Genomic DNA, 16,241 nt, shown 5'->3' on the forward strand with positions numbered 1-16,241 from the left:
CACCACTGTGCTCAGCCTTTAGCCATCTGTGGAGAGGGTGGGGCTCCCTACACCTCACATCGCAAAGCCTTTGGCTGTGTGGAGAGGGGTTGGGTCATGCCAACAATGTGATGTTACAGTATAAATGGTGTAATGCAGACCTACTGACTTTGTCAAAGGGTCAGAAGACCAAAATATAAAAAAGCAGGCCTATTGGCTTTATCTAGACGTCAACAGATCACCACAAAAAGTTACCAATACTTATAATCAAACATATATTTTATACGTTCACACATTGCAATCTTTAATACAAGAGACTGTCATAAAAAAAATCAATAAAGCGTTAAAAAAATCTAATTGTCTTGGAGTCTTTTTATAAGATTTTACAGGCCACAAAATGCAACCCTGGAACACACCATAAGGAGTCCCTGCACTCCAGCTGAGGAGCATACAGCTCTAGCTTTGAGGGATTAAAAAAAATATGGTAGACTTTCCTTTGGTCATGGATGCAGTAACCCAGTAACCCAGGATACTTACTGTGTTTTTTTTATTGTGGTTCAGGGGCTGCAGTGCACCCTGCATCACATCATGCCTGGCTGGTTAATACTGTGGTTCACAAATAAAGTTTAGAAATTGTTGTGCAATCATTGATGTTTGTGGACTCTATTACGTACCAAATCCTGACATAGTATTGTCAAAAGAAATATAAACCATGACCGGATAATTGATCCAGGGAGATCTTTGCTACCTAGAAATATATATTTGGGCATCTTTGATTAGGCATTCATATTTACTTGTGAAAGATGTGCAGTTTCCCAGGGTTTTGTGTTTTTAATATTCCTAGGTAAATCAAAAGTCAAATAAAGTAATAAAACTCAACTTTTAAACTCATAAAGTTAATAAATACACTTATTCAGCAGTAGCTTGAGTTTAAAGTAGAAATTGGGTGATCACAGGTTTAGTGTCTTGCGAGTTAGCAATGATGGAACCCTTTTGGCTCCTGATGGACTCCTGAGAGCTGTGTCATAAGCGTTAGAGAGGAATGCAATGAAGACTGCTTTAGAATGTTGGATAGGTGCTTACACACAGACAAATAAAGACGTGTTTTACTAAGCTACATGTGAGGTGTAGTCATTGGCGGGTACCCAGGCTGGGGAAGACGCTACAATTGGTGATGAGATAGGGGATAAGTAAACCGAAGATCGACAGTGCTCACTGATAGAGTTTGCGGTGGTCCAAGCAAACTGCTCATGCCTGCCACATGTGCCGTTGTCGAAGTGCGGAATCAACGCTTAATGCATGTAGAGTTAAAATGCAGATCCAGCTGCTGTGAAGCAGTTGAAGATAACAAAAGCATTGCAGGGAATCTACACGTTGTTGGCTGAGAACCTGCTGGTCAGGCCGTACATAAATGTACCACACTACTTCACTACCATGCAAGATAAAATTATACATTATACTGAGTGTTAAAGCTGAAGGCGGATACAACCAGGTATCAGAAAGTGCAAATTGATGTTTAGAAACGAAAAAATAATTGACTTACTAAACCCATTAAGGAACGTCATTGTACCACTGCACTCGGTGAAATAGCTCAAAGGGATGCGCCTAGGGTTGCGCTTAAAGAGCCATACATACCCGATGTGGCGTGCCACTGAAGCTGTTGAGTGGGGTTTAGAATGAAGAGTGAGAGCCGAACAAGATGTTTGAAATAGTGAAAAGTTGTTTTCCGATGGAGACCAAGAAGAAAGTCAGGTTTCCAGTTATCGCTAAAGATGATATAGAGACCAGAACGTCACAAGGCCTCACAGATGGTTTGCATAAACCAATTCACAGTGACCCACAAGCATGTCATTAAGTTCCACACTGGTCTACAATGCTGCTGCATTCCTTAAAACACCTTCTCCTTTTGATACCACCTAAAAGCAAAATATTGGAGATAGATGGATTGTTTGGATAAAGACAATTGATGATTTCATTGATGCACTTGAAGAGACTGAAAACAAAAAGATTATAAAGTAGCTAAAATAAAATTGAAAATGCAGCAAAGCCAATGCCCAAATATTGATTACGAAATATACATTTTCAGTCAAGAATGACAGAAAGTTGGAGAAATGATTGAAAGAATTTTGGAGAAACTTGATACACTCATCACACACCGTAAATTAAATGAATTTAATGATGAAGAAGCTATGCATCTTAGAGTTATTGATGGATGCTTGTCAGATTTATTCAGATGATGAATGCTCACAGAAACTCTTAGTGTCAGGATTCTCGTGCAGAGGCTCCTACCTCGGTGTAACCCGTAGGCACATCAATAAAACTACAATTCCCATGATTCCTGCAGCCTAAGACTCATGGGATAAAACAAGAATGTGCACGTCGCTCAACGTGCGTAACTCGATACTTTGTTTCCAATCGGGAGACTTGCTTTGGCTCTGCGAGGTCTCTCGTCCGTTTGTTTCCAAAGAAGGTATGTGGCTTCCTGTCCTTCTGTTAATTGTGGTGACAGTCCGTGCTGGTTGAGGACCAGGAGTGCCTCTACTGCCCCAGAGTGTTCCAGTCGTGGGGGTTGTCAAACGTGGTAAGACGAGGAGTCTTAACCACATGGAATTCCGGCGTTTCAAGGATTCAGAGACGGGTATTCCTCTTCGTGAGAACAGCGCGGAGAAACAGGTTTGCATCCCGCTGGTTGGCTGAGGGTCTATAACATGCTGGAAAGACCCGATTCGGTTTGGCTTCCAGGTAGGAAGTATTAAAAAGGGGCCATGTATTATTTTCCTAGTATGTGGAGCTATACATACTAATGTTTCATTTTTGGGCATACTTGTTTACTGATTTTGGAGTTTGTGACTTTGGGCCATATTATTTGCCTTGTAAGGATTAGCATTTATTGAGAACGTGAAGAGGAGCTCATTTAAGGCTGCAAAGTTCCTGTTGTATATTTAAGGAATCCCTCTAAAAAAAATTTTACGTTGTTTTCGACCATAAGGAAGCTAGGATTGACGACTATAAGTGCCTACAGGAGGTTTACCACTGCACATGTTTTATGCGTTAAAGAAGCATTACCTACAATATTGCATACATCTCTTCACTATTTTCATCTTTATTTTAGTAGTACGTATGATGTCTAATGTTCCTCTGTGATCACAATATGCTCTATGCTGGAAAGTGATTGAGCGGTGTACATGATGTTGACTCTGTTTGTTTCTTATATTGTCAGGCTCCCGCACGGAGACTCTTACAGAAGGTTGTTGGCACAGAAATTCAGAGAACCTTTCTGTATCTCTAAGGTATTTACGGAGTTTAGTGAGACTTCCTGAGAGTAAAGTTGTTTCTTGTCATATACTAATTTTCTTTGTTATTTATTCCACAGATTCAAAATCCCTGCAGTTCCCTTCCTTACATTCCCTATCCCTTGCTTGACCACTCTCTACTCTGTTTAGTGTTTGTTACTACAGAGTTGGAGAGGTCAGGAGGTGGACCCCTTTGTGCATCTTTCCGGTTCTGAGGAGTTCCCTTCCCAAGGGCACTGACACTTAGTCTGGAGCAAGTGTTAATGCTTTCCAGAGCTGAAGAGCGTGCTGATAGACAAGCTGCTGGTATGGAGGACAGAGGTGCCCAGAATGAATCAGTCATGAGTGTGAAAAGTAAGCCAAAGCATAAAACTTAAGGACACAAAGTGATGTCTACACGTGAAAAGTTGTGTTTTAGATGTTGATTTTTGTTTCCACCCAGGGTAAATGTCCCTCTATTATACAGATATATAAAGGCTGTGGGAAGGAGAACCATTTTATGATGGCTTGCAAAGCAAAGGAAAAAGTAAGTGCGTCATGGCACAAAGACAAAATGGTGGTCAGAATATTCCAGAAGCAGCATTCGATACTCACCCACAAGTCCAAGAGGCGACATCAGTTAAGACACATCGACAATGAATAAAGTTGATTGTCATCTAAATCGTGGAACAGTTCTTCTGTCACAGTAGCGAGTGAAAGTGAAGAAGACAATTGTGCCATGCCGACATTTACCTCAGGAAAGCCTGCGAATGTTTGACTGGTGGCATGTGAAGAAAAATGTCAGTCAAAGAAAAGTGGAAATGGCAAAGCACCAAGGTCATTCAAATATTGTCTGAAGATTACACTGCAAGTAAATGGCTGTTCGATACCTTTCATCATCAACAGTGGTGCTTCGATAAACATTATGCCTGAGGAGAATTATAATGAATTGTCTCCATTACCACAACTTACTCCATGAAACCCAAAGTGTATACATGGGCTTCATCGATTCCCTTGAAAAGTAAAGGTTCCTTTTTAGCGCCAATGAAACACGAGTAAATGAAGTTGCAAGCACCCATCCATGTGCTTCAAGGTACAACGTCAAGTGCCTGTCTACTCAATTTCAGCACAGCTTCTGATATGGGACTGATTTCCGTAAACTACAACATGAATGCACACCACAAAATAGTAAGTCAATTCCCTTTGTTGTTTCATGGTTTAGGAAAGCTTAAGACTTTGAAAGTCAAATTGCATATTAATGAGGACATCTTTCGTGTTGCTTAAAGATATAGATGAATTGCTTTTTATTTACAAGAAGCTGTTGAAAAAGAACTTGAATTGTTACTTAAGCATGATATCAACATGAGTGTTCTACTGGTCCAATCTCATGGGTTTCTTCCATAGTGGTAGTGCCTTAAAAGGACATTGAAGGAGCTGTACACATATGCGTTGACATGTAGCCAAGGCAATTGAACGACATCCAGGTCTACACATTGCAGACATAATAACGTAATTAAATGAGGCAAAAGTCTTCTCTCGCCTTGAAATGAATAAAGGTTATCACCAGTTGGAACTCAAAGAAAATTGCAGGTACATTACAACCTTTTCTACACATGTTGGTCTGTTTCAATACAAAGAATACGTTTTGGTGTGCCATCGGCTGCAGAACATTTTCAAGACGTCATTCATCGTATTATACAGCCTGTGTAATTGATTATAGCGATGACATATTGGTTTTCGGAGCTATACAAAAAGAGCATGATGAAGCACTCACACAAGTATGTTGTTTACTTGCTGATTCAGGTTTGACTTTGAATGTGGATAAGTGTGAATTCCATAAGACAAAGCTAAAATTCTCTGGCCATACCTTTTCTGATGGGGGTATGACAACTGATCCTGCTAAAGTACAAGTGTTATCAAAGGATGATTCCCCAAAAGATGTTTCCATGGTGCGTTCATTTCTTGACATGGCCAGTTACTGTTCAAGATATATTTGAGACTTTGCCACTGTAAGTGCTTCATTAAGAGACTTGTCAAAAAGGAATGTTTTATCTCACTGGTCACGTGAATGTGAAATAAGTTTTAAGAAAATCAAACAAGCCATTGAGAATGCTACTGAAATGGCATGCTTCAATCTGTAGCTTCATACAGGGGTTGTTGTTCACACCAGCCCAGTCGGGATAGTCACTATCCTTGCAAAGCACAGTGGACAGGCAAATACTCGAAAGGCATATTGTGGCATGTGCAAGCAAGAGTTTGTCCCAAATACTTCACCACCTGAAGAAGAAAGTTTAGCCATTAAATGGGCTTGTGAGGATTTCCATGTATTCCTGTATGGAAAGCCTTTTACTCTGGTCACTGATGAGAAAGCATTGCTGACTATGGCCCTCATTACAAATGCGGAAGGTCAAGCCACTGACTGCCATCGTATTGGGCAGGTGCCCGGCCAATAATGAGTTGACGGTTCTACCCCCCCTATTATGATCAGTCCGTCGTGCAGGCAGTCGGAAAGTGCGTTTTTTACTGTGGCTTGTGCTGCAGCCCAGGAAAAGAGTCGTAGCACAAGCCGCAATAGAAAAAGCCACTTTGTGCACATCCATGCACTGTGTGACAGGCACCACATGGTGCCTGGTACACAGTGTAGGATTGTGTGGGGGGAAATACATGTGCCCCCAGGCCACTTAGCAGTGGCCGCCGGGGGATGGGCACCCTGCTTGTGGCCCACAAATTCCATTTCCATCTGCCTTTTCACGGCAGTGTTACCACCACGAAAAGGCAGTCAGAAAGGGACATCCTAATCCCTACAGCGGCACAGCCTCCATTCTAGGGAAAGGAGTCTGAGTGCTGCCCCTACAGGATCTTGGATCCTGTGTGAGGCGGCGGTCCTACATTGAAATGCAACAGTCGGGCAGATGCCCTGGATGTAGGGCAGATCGCCACTGACCATAGGTAAAACTTTTTCACAATTTTCTACCATGACAACAAAATACGAATACCAAAAACTCCTCAACTAGTAGTTTATTCAATTTGAAAGAGATTGGTCTGTCAAATTTTTCTTGAACATAACAAACCATACATAACACAAATACTCTGTGCCATGTTTACATTTCTAGTTCCACACCTTGCCACCATGAAAGAAAGGGATCCAATCAAAACAATCTGATTCAATAGGCAAAATAATATTTTTTTCTATCAACAGCTGGAGCTAGATCTTCTGCCTCACTATAGGAATTGCACAACAATAACACCAATAGTCATATATCTTGGCAATACTCAATTTTGTGGCCAAGGGATCATTCCAAAACACTGTTGCAGTATCTGAGGGAATGTCAAAAACAATTTTAAGTGGTGTGCTACAAGAAGTTATTTCTACAATGATGAGACACATCAACAGATTAATTCACTGAACACAAAATTATCATTTTGCCAATGTGAAGGGAGATTAGTATGCTTTAGATTGACTACCACTTGTGGTGAGAGCAATTGAAGCAGCACATATTGGCTCGATACCAACATTCAACGGAAAACAAGTCTAATGCATTTTTAAAACATCAGTTCAATCACTGTGCAAGTTGTTTCACAAGATATGTACTCCCAAATTCTGTGTGAGTCTTCCACAGGATCAACCCATGTTCCCTTTGTACCTCACAACAGCAGCATACTACAAATGCCACAAACAGGAAATTTTCAAATGAAGGTGACATGGTGAAGGGCCCTAAAACATAAAAACAAAACTGTTCATTAAATTATATTTCAAAATAGACACCTTACAAATGAATATATTTCAAAATACATTTTCCAAGAACAATCAAAGATGAACAATGCAAATGAACATATTAGGCAATGTGTCAAAACTTTGTTCAACAAACATCTTTGCCCTGGATGTCACTTTAGTTGGCCATTCTGAAATATTTACTGCACAGACATTTAGCCTCATTAAATTAAAAGTTGGTTTAACATTTCATTTACTAAAATGTCATTATTTATTCATACTTATATGAACAAGTTGTCAATGACATCTTGACGTACGTCAGTTTCTTCATCTTCACCACTATCATCTTCATTTGACATTTCAATACCCTCACCCGGTGGCTCTTCATGGTCTTCTTCATCTGCAATGTATGGGATGTTCCATCGTAGGGTTAAATTGAGTAATATGCAGCATACCATGGTGATTTTGCACAACTTATCCGGTGAGTAGAGGGGGGTTCCACCAGTCTTGTCCAGACATTGAAATCTGACCTTTAGGGGCCCAAAAGCCTGCTTCACTGGCCTTTGTATTCTTCCATGGGCCTCATTGAAGGTTAGTTTTCCTGGTGTTGTTGGCTTCCTCAGTGGTGCTAGAAAACATGGACAGTCAGGATAAACTGAGTATCCTATATGGGATTAAATAAATGCAACACAATTAAAGATCATTAAACTTTACATTAACCAAACAATATAATGACAGATAGTACTTACCAACAATCCAGGCCCTCTAAAGTGCAAGTTGTAACATTTGTAGGGGTATGCTGCTGTTCTGCAGTACAAAGGAATCATGGGTTGATCCAGGAAAAAGCACAGGCATGCTTGTGATGTACAAATCTGATAAGCAGACAACTTGCACATTGATTGAATGGAAGTTCTTTCATTTCCAGTACACTTGTTCTCTGGCGTGTGGTGGCACTAAGGCACTATGTGTACCATCAATTGTTCCAACCACATGTGGTAGGCAGCCCTAGGCATAAAAATCTTCCTTCCCATTGGCAAAATGTTGGTTTGAAGGAAACTGAATGAATCTGTTGATGTGTCTCATCATTGAAGGAAGAACTTATTATAGCACAACACTGAAAGTTGGGTATGACATTCCACCAGATACTGTCACATAGTATTTGAAAGATCCTGTAACCGTAAAAGTAGAGTACTGCCATTATTTTGACTATTGGTGTTATTTATGTGGGATTCCTATTGTGAGGCAGAAGATCTGGCTGCAGCTGATGACATGAATCAAGAATTGTTTCCCTATTTCATCTGGATTTTTCTTTTATAATATCCTGTTCTTTCATGGTGGCATGGTCTGGAAATGGTCACAACACTTGAGGCTGTAGTCTCCTTACTCTCCGTGGTTTCATATATCTGCAATGGAAAATAAATAAAAATTGCAAATGTTTCCAAACAAATTTTAACATTCAACCACACTTTTCATCTAGTTTTCAATACATATACGTTTTTTATACATAATTATACAGAACTTTATTATGTTTAGTATGCATTTTTTTACATGAACATTTATTACATGTGTAAGTTCTTAATTTTTTTAATGTGCAAATAACACATTTTTTATGTATTATTTACACATTTTTTTTTCAATTATGTCTGCAAAAATACCACCTCACAAATCTTGCATCGAAACACATTAAGGCTCTACATTAAATTTATTTTAAATAAAACGAATGAACAACATTAGCATTTTTGACATGTAAACAAAGTAGCCACCATTGTGAGTGGTGGTGATGCATTTAACTGTCACAAACAAATTATTCCATAATCTAAAATGGCGGCCGCCTGACCTCACCGACAGGACAATTCGAATTAGATGACCACAGCAAAAGTTGACCAGCTGGTGGGTATGAAACTACACGACGAACCCAGCCATAGGCTAATGTTTGTGAAAGCAACGTAGGGCAGCCAATGGATGTGTCCATCGCTGTTGACAATCGCGTACATCGCGTACATGTACCTGGTATTTCTAAAAAACTCGCTTACCTCATAACACTGCAGCCAACAAGATCTCCTCAACTTTTGTTGCTGTTTCCAACCTTCGGGAGCCATGATGCCAGGAAAGGCAGGTGAGAGGGCCCCAGCCTTCTCACCAGAGAAGCTGAAGTTGATGACAACTGAGGTTCTGTCTCTATACAGCCAGCTTTATGAACCACCAGAGGAGGTATCTGTTTAAAATATATTTGTATATCTGTCTAACTGTTCTTTTAATACACATGCTAGAATGCCCCTTTGAGTTCCTGAGTGAAGTGTGGTGATTGAAGTGAAGTTCCATTTATTTTTGACAGCACATAAAACAATGATGGTTGTTAAGCACTTTATGAATAGATACAATAACAACATTAATATGTGGTGTGTGCTTTAAGCCATTCACTTATTTTGAGATATATCTATGTATATGTGTGTATTTTATTTGAAATGTAGACTTTTCACATTATATAAATTCAGAGAATACATAATATTTTCTTAATCACATTACATGTGTACATAAATTCTTACATGCTAAATACAAATGATGTTTGCTATGTGTATTATCCCACAACACACTCAGCCTAGATCAGGTGCCTCCAATTAGTCATCTGGATGTTATCAGTTGCTCCCAGACTTGTTCAGAGTAGCTCACAGCCTTCAGCTCTTTTTCAAATGAGCACAAGGTCATATTTTCATTTCAAAGTTAAGGACATGCTGTGTGACGTCCTGATCACCATGCTGCAGATAGCAGGACCTGACAATGAGCAGTGCTCAGTCAGATTTGTGAGTCAAGCTGGGGCTGAGTCACAGCGATGAAACACTGTAGCATTGAGGTATTTGACTCATGAGGCTTCTGAATGCTTTTAAATGGAAGAAAAATGAAATAGAGTTCACCTTGATTATTGAGATAACAGTTCAATTCATTTTTCTCCCATTCCAAAGTGTTGCATTTACAAACAACAAGCCCCTTACACCCAGTGGGTAGTATACACTGTGCCATAAGTATATAGAAAAAATCTGAAAATCTTTGCATGATATGAAGTGTTAGGTAGATTAATTATCTACCCTTTTATTTTCCCCAAATTTAAAAACACATATAAGGGTACATTTGTCTCATTCATGTAACAGAGCCACATATGGCAAGCTGTTTGTCATGTGCTGCAAATACATAAGACACAGGCTCTCAGTCACCCATACAAAGATATCCCTTTCATACAAACACATGTTCATATATCCACAAACGCCATGCTCTCACTGACACACATAGCAGCCATTTAATAGTGTTCTTAGTCACAGTATTTATTTCAAACCATAGTGTCTGGCTCTATGGAGATTAGGCTTTAAGTCAATGTCGCTGGGTGTGGGGGGTGTCTGCTTACACTGTGCAAGTTGTTTAGCCTTCAGTATTTCACAATGCTATTCAATGATGAGAAGTAACTCACATTACAGAAAATATCAAAGACCCCCTGGCTTAGAAGATGTGACTGGCCTGGATTAGTTAAGTTAGGACATGACAAGGGATACGGGTACTCAACAGGTTACTACAAATCTGCTTTTATTTATTTTATCAGAATGAGAAAACCAAATATTTTTTTCTAACTGTTGACCAATGCTTGTGATTGATTTCTGAAAAGTGTGTTACATCAATACAGACAAATAAGAAATTCACAAAACAAATTTTCTTTCTTTCATTTCATGTATCCATTCAGGACAAAGCCCATCAGAAAAAAATTATATGGAGGGCCATTGCCAGGAAGGTAGAGACACTGAGGGGTCTACAAGCGGCACAGCCTAAATTGCTGAAAGAGGTTGGAGGACTGACGACGCCAGACAAAAAAGTAATTTGAAGTTCAGTTTGGGCAGACTTCTCAACATGGGAAGCATGAGCGCTGTACACTGACTCCCCAATGCCCCATATACTTGTGGTGGCCTATCAAGGGCTTGAAGGCCAGTTGAGAGCCCAACAGCAGCATCAAGGGGGTAAGTTCTTGTTTGAGTTTAACATGTTAAATAACAATTTTTTGTTACAGCAGCAAAATATGGCATCAACAATAAGGCCAACACATGTCAAATGCACCAGAAGAGTTCTTGAAGGTGTACATTTTGCACATGATGTAAGATGATATGTTTTGTATATTGTGGGAAAAGAAACCAGCTGATTTCTGATCTCTACCAAAGGACTGATTTGAGCACAGGTGTCTGCCTAAACAAGAAATATACATGAGTTTCTTTGATGCAATAAGGTACAGTCATACTAAACAGGCCATGAGTTATTATTGTGTCAGGTGTTAAATTGTGAGCGATGTTACCTTAGACCTATTACAGGTGACACCGCATAAAATGCACTTATGTGAGCTGGTATTATTACCAGAAAAGAGTGAGCATATAAACTAAAATAACTAAAAAATTTGAATTAATAGCCACATGTTTGATTTGAAACACATCCCAAAATGTGTTTTGAATCAGAAATACAATTTAATTGATGTTAAAAGTGACAGGTTTGCATGATATCCTAATCCTTCACAAATATGCATGTAACCCAGTCTGTTTGCTGGTAAAATATTTTGATAGACTTACAACATTTAGAAAAAACAGACAGGTATGTGTATACATTGATGACAGAATAACACATACCCACAAACATTTATCAAGTGTCATTTGTTATGTCCAGATCATTCATCAATGATGTAGATAAACAGGATACCCAAAGGGACTTTACAGATGGAATGTTACGTCACATATATGTTGGAGTACCCCATCTGCATAACTCACAATAAACCACAACTCATAACTCATTAGGAAATTGTGGAAATGTCTCAAGGTGTAATCTGTTGTGTATTGTGCTCTGCATTTTCCTTTTTGAAGTAAAAATTATATATGTATGTATGACATATTTACCAAAAAGCTCTATGCATTTACTCATGCAGTGGAAGTCATTTGTCAATCCCCCCAAAAACTATTTTTAATGCCTTCAACAGCTTCGGTATGTGCATAGTGCATGCTACATTGATAAGCAAATTCAGTACAGAATCCATATAATATTTTGAGCGTTTGAATTATACTTAGGTTACTTGAAGTAAGTGTTACAGTTCATACAAATATATATACAACATTGCAGTATTTGTTGACACACATTGGTTCTTAGTTTAATTTTTATGCATGAATCTCATTCAGCAATTTTCTGCCCTGATCACACACTGTACAAAGGTATTTTCCTTGGTATCTTTTTTTGTGACATACGTTCACTATTCTAAACAATACATCTGAAGCATTCAGAGGTATTAAACAGTTCCTGTAGAGAATTGACAATAGTTAAGCAAAAGGATCATACATGATGCAGGAGCAATAATGGTAAATTACAAAACACATTTCTTAATAAGTTTCCTACATGCATGAGATAATGAGAAAAAAGAACCAACGTTTTTAAGCCTTGAAGCAGGTGAAATCTGAAAAAGGCGAAGGGGACATTGGCCACTTAGGCGAGGAAGCAACTGGCCACTGTGAGTCGGATGCTGAGACTACCGACATGACTGACCCAGTGGCATGTAAGGTGAGGGGACTGCAACAGAAGCCACCAATTCAACAACATCATCTTCAGAGGCCTCCACAAATGAGCAGTCCCTAATGGTGGTGGACCCTACAGGAACTGTACAAACTGCATCCTTGTCTGCCACCCAGAGAACCATCTCCACTCTCCCCTTTGATCCCCCTGAGTTGGCCAAAACCACCCCCTAAAAAGGGTGGTATCTCCTTTGCTGCAGGCACCTCACCCCCTGCACTACTCCCCACAGCTGCACTGAGTGAGGAGTCTATTGACTTCCTACAAAACATGTCTGTAGGTCAGACTGCACTCCTGAATGGCATCCAATGACTTAGTTGCCACATGCAACAATGATAGCATACCTGGAAGGCATTCAGTGTGCTATGTCTGGCCTTCAGAGAGCATTTACAGGACACACCTCCTCACTGACCACAGCCTCCCAACTACCTTGTGCCCCAACTCAGACCCCTTCCCATCCCAATTCCCGGCCCTGTCCCCAGCACACTCACTTCTCTGCATGCACCCACTATAACAGGCACAAGCAGGACACTCTCAAATGCACACAAACACAGCCGGACACTCACACATACACAAACACACCAAGAAACACAAGCACACACTGAAACAACATACAGACACCACAAGCACCACCACTATACCCACAAGCACCACCACACCTACACCTACCACAACCACCACCACCACACTCAGAAGCACCGAGGGGCTACTTCTCCGCTAAGGCAGATGCGCTACACCCCACTGCCATATGAGCAGTGAATAACAGAAAAAGAAAAGGATAACACCATGCTATAATCATGTTACTTTTCCAGTTTACAGGGTGGGGCGGGGTGCGGCTTGGCTGTGTCACAGCCAGCAAAGGGAGGAGTGGTGGGCACTTAAGTGCCCATGACTGCTTGGCCGGCCGTCTTGGGCTGGCCAAACATTCATGCGCACTTTGCATGTTCCCCACCAGGCTGTCATGCACTGGCTCCCGCTGCCTGTCTGAGCATCGAACAACAGCACTGAGACCAATCACAGCGCTGCATTGCAGCATTGTGATTAGCTGGGGGAGCTTGTTTTTGCTTCAAGCAGGAATAGAACAGGACGATGGAGGCGAGGCAGCGTTCTGGGAGCAAGGAAAGTAATTTTCTATTTATTTTTCTATCCACCGTCACCCCCCACCTCTGCCCTACCTGTGGTACTTAGCAAAGCCACCACTACAAGCACCACACCCACCACCACACCCACAACCTGCACCACATCCACAAGTACATCAATAAGCACCACACCCACAAGAACCACCACATCCACATCGACAAGAACCACAACCACACCAACCACCTCAACAGCACTCTCTTCCAAACACACACCTACATGCAAAGCATCACCCCAAAACACAAACTCACACACTCATGCAACCAACATACACCTGCCAAGAAGCACACACCGAAACATACAAAACATCCATGTGCTTCTCCCCTAGACATGATGACATTGGTGTATACCTGATTGGCATATTTGTTGAACTGATACATCTCTTGTAAAGTGGTATACCATATACCCAGGGCCTGTACTTCAAATACTACTAGTGGTCTGCAGAAATAATTATGGCACCCACAGAAGTAGCCTTTCAAAATTGTCTCAGGGCTGCCACTGCAGTGCATGTGTGTGCAGTTTACTGCCGCCACAACTTGGCATCTAAAACGACTTGCAAAAGACACACAATTAATGGACGGAATGCAGAACAACTCAAAGTATTCACTCCCAGTCAAGGGATCTGGGTTAAATCCATCATTCTTTTGCTCACCATGCCACCCCAGTTTAGACCTGGCCATATGCAAATCAGTCTTGACCCTGTGCCTCATGGGAACAGTCCAGCCCGAACTGCCAGGCCAGGTCCTCCCTGAAATGGAAACAAGCATCCTAGGACCGGTTTCGGGGTTTCACCCCTCTTCAGCCAGGATAGCTTGATTCCAGGGGCACAGTGAGCCTAGGACCCACGTCTAGGCATACCTGGCGCACTTAGGGCGAGAAAGCAAAAGACACACAATTGATGGATGGAATGCAGAACAACTCAAAACATTCACCCCCAGTCATGGGATCTGGGTTAAATCCATCACTCTTTTGCTCACCATGCCACCCCAGTTTAGACCTGGCCATATGCAAATCAGTCTTGACCCTGTGCCTCATAGGAACAGTCCAGCCCGAACTGCCAAGCCAGGTCCTCCCTGGACCGGAAACAACCAAGGAGGAGTTCTCTAGGGCACAGAGGGAGGGCCCATCCCTTGAGGGCATGAGGGAACAGGCTGAAGCCCAAGCAGCAGGTGATGTCTCTGGAAGTTATCACATTTATTGGGAGAACAACCTTCTTGACAGTGAGACTAAGGCTCCTGTGCATGGGACAGGAGGGGCCCAATGCAACAGGGCCTTCCTACTGGAACTGACTCAAGAGAGTCCCCTGGCAGGGCATGTGGGCCAGACAAGACCATTGCAAGGCTTGTCCCAGACTGTTTTTGGGCCAAGATTAGGACATCTACAGCAGTTGTGCAACCTGCCAGGCCAGTGGGAAGACACAGCTGAGGCTGAAAGCCCTCCTTTATCCCTTTCCTGTTGTTGGCACATCTTTTGAGAGGGTGGGCATCGACATTGTTGGGCCAATCAATCCTCAGACTACATCAGACAACAGGTTTATCCTTCTTCTGGTGGATCATGCCACTAGCTAACCAGAGGAAAAACAAAACAGGAGTAAACCCGTTAACCCAGTTGAGACCGGGCAGATATGGTAACAGAAGAACAATGTCTCAACTGGTCAATCAAGTAAAAAGGACCATTAAAAAATTGAAATGAATCATAACAAACGGTACAAGGGAGACCAAGAAGAGATTAAAGGTTGTTATTTGTAGGTAGAAGTACAAAAACAAAATTAAATTACAGTAACCATAACAACCCTGTGAACACTGGGACTGAAGTGTTGAGTGAAAAACGGCGCAGTGACATAAAGGTGCAGGAGCAACGTGAGGCGGCGCAGAATAAATGAACAATAAGAGTCAGGCACAATATTTACAAAACATTGATCATTGCAACATTATTTTCATGTTTAGGGCATGACCCTTTTCAAAGCCACAAATAACGTTGTGGAGTCGACGGCGTTTCGAACTCATTAACTTGAGTTCATCATCAGGACTACGGTTACATATGCATCAATAGGTACTTCTAAAAGGTAAGAGGAAAATTAAAGAAAGAGAAAAATAAGTGGAAGGACCCAGATGAATGGATTCTAAAAAGGGGGACAACTAGGGTGGGAAATACCTGATGTCAGAGAAGGAGAAGAAGCGCTGGATCAATCTCAGTGAGGGAGAGGCATCTGAGCGTGATTAGGATGACTCTAAAGAGCAAATGGTAATGGATTAATGGTATACCCAATTACAAAGACGACAAGGAGGCCAAGGTACATAGGAGGGTGCTTACCAATGACGGAAAGAAGGACTGTAAGTACGGGTTGTATTTAAATACGTGCTGTGGTTAAATCTCTGAAAAAACAGCGGCTCTCTGAAATAACAAGGGGACAAGGAATGGGCAACATTAGAAACCCAAGTTGGATCACGTAAAACGACCAGTAGAAGCGTGCGTTTAAAGGTAAGCGCTAGTTAATCAAGAAAGGTGTCAGCGAGACGCTTACCAACTGGAAATAAATCCAAAAAACGGGCAACAGGCTTCAG

The sequence above is a fragment of the Triturus cristatus genome, chromosome 11, assembly GCF_964204655.1.
Source record: "Triturus cristatus chromosome 11, aTriCri1.1, whole genome shotgun sequence".
NCBI classification, from domain to species: Eukaryota; Metazoa; Chordata; class Amphibia; order Caudata; family Salamandridae; genus Triturus; species Triturus cristatus.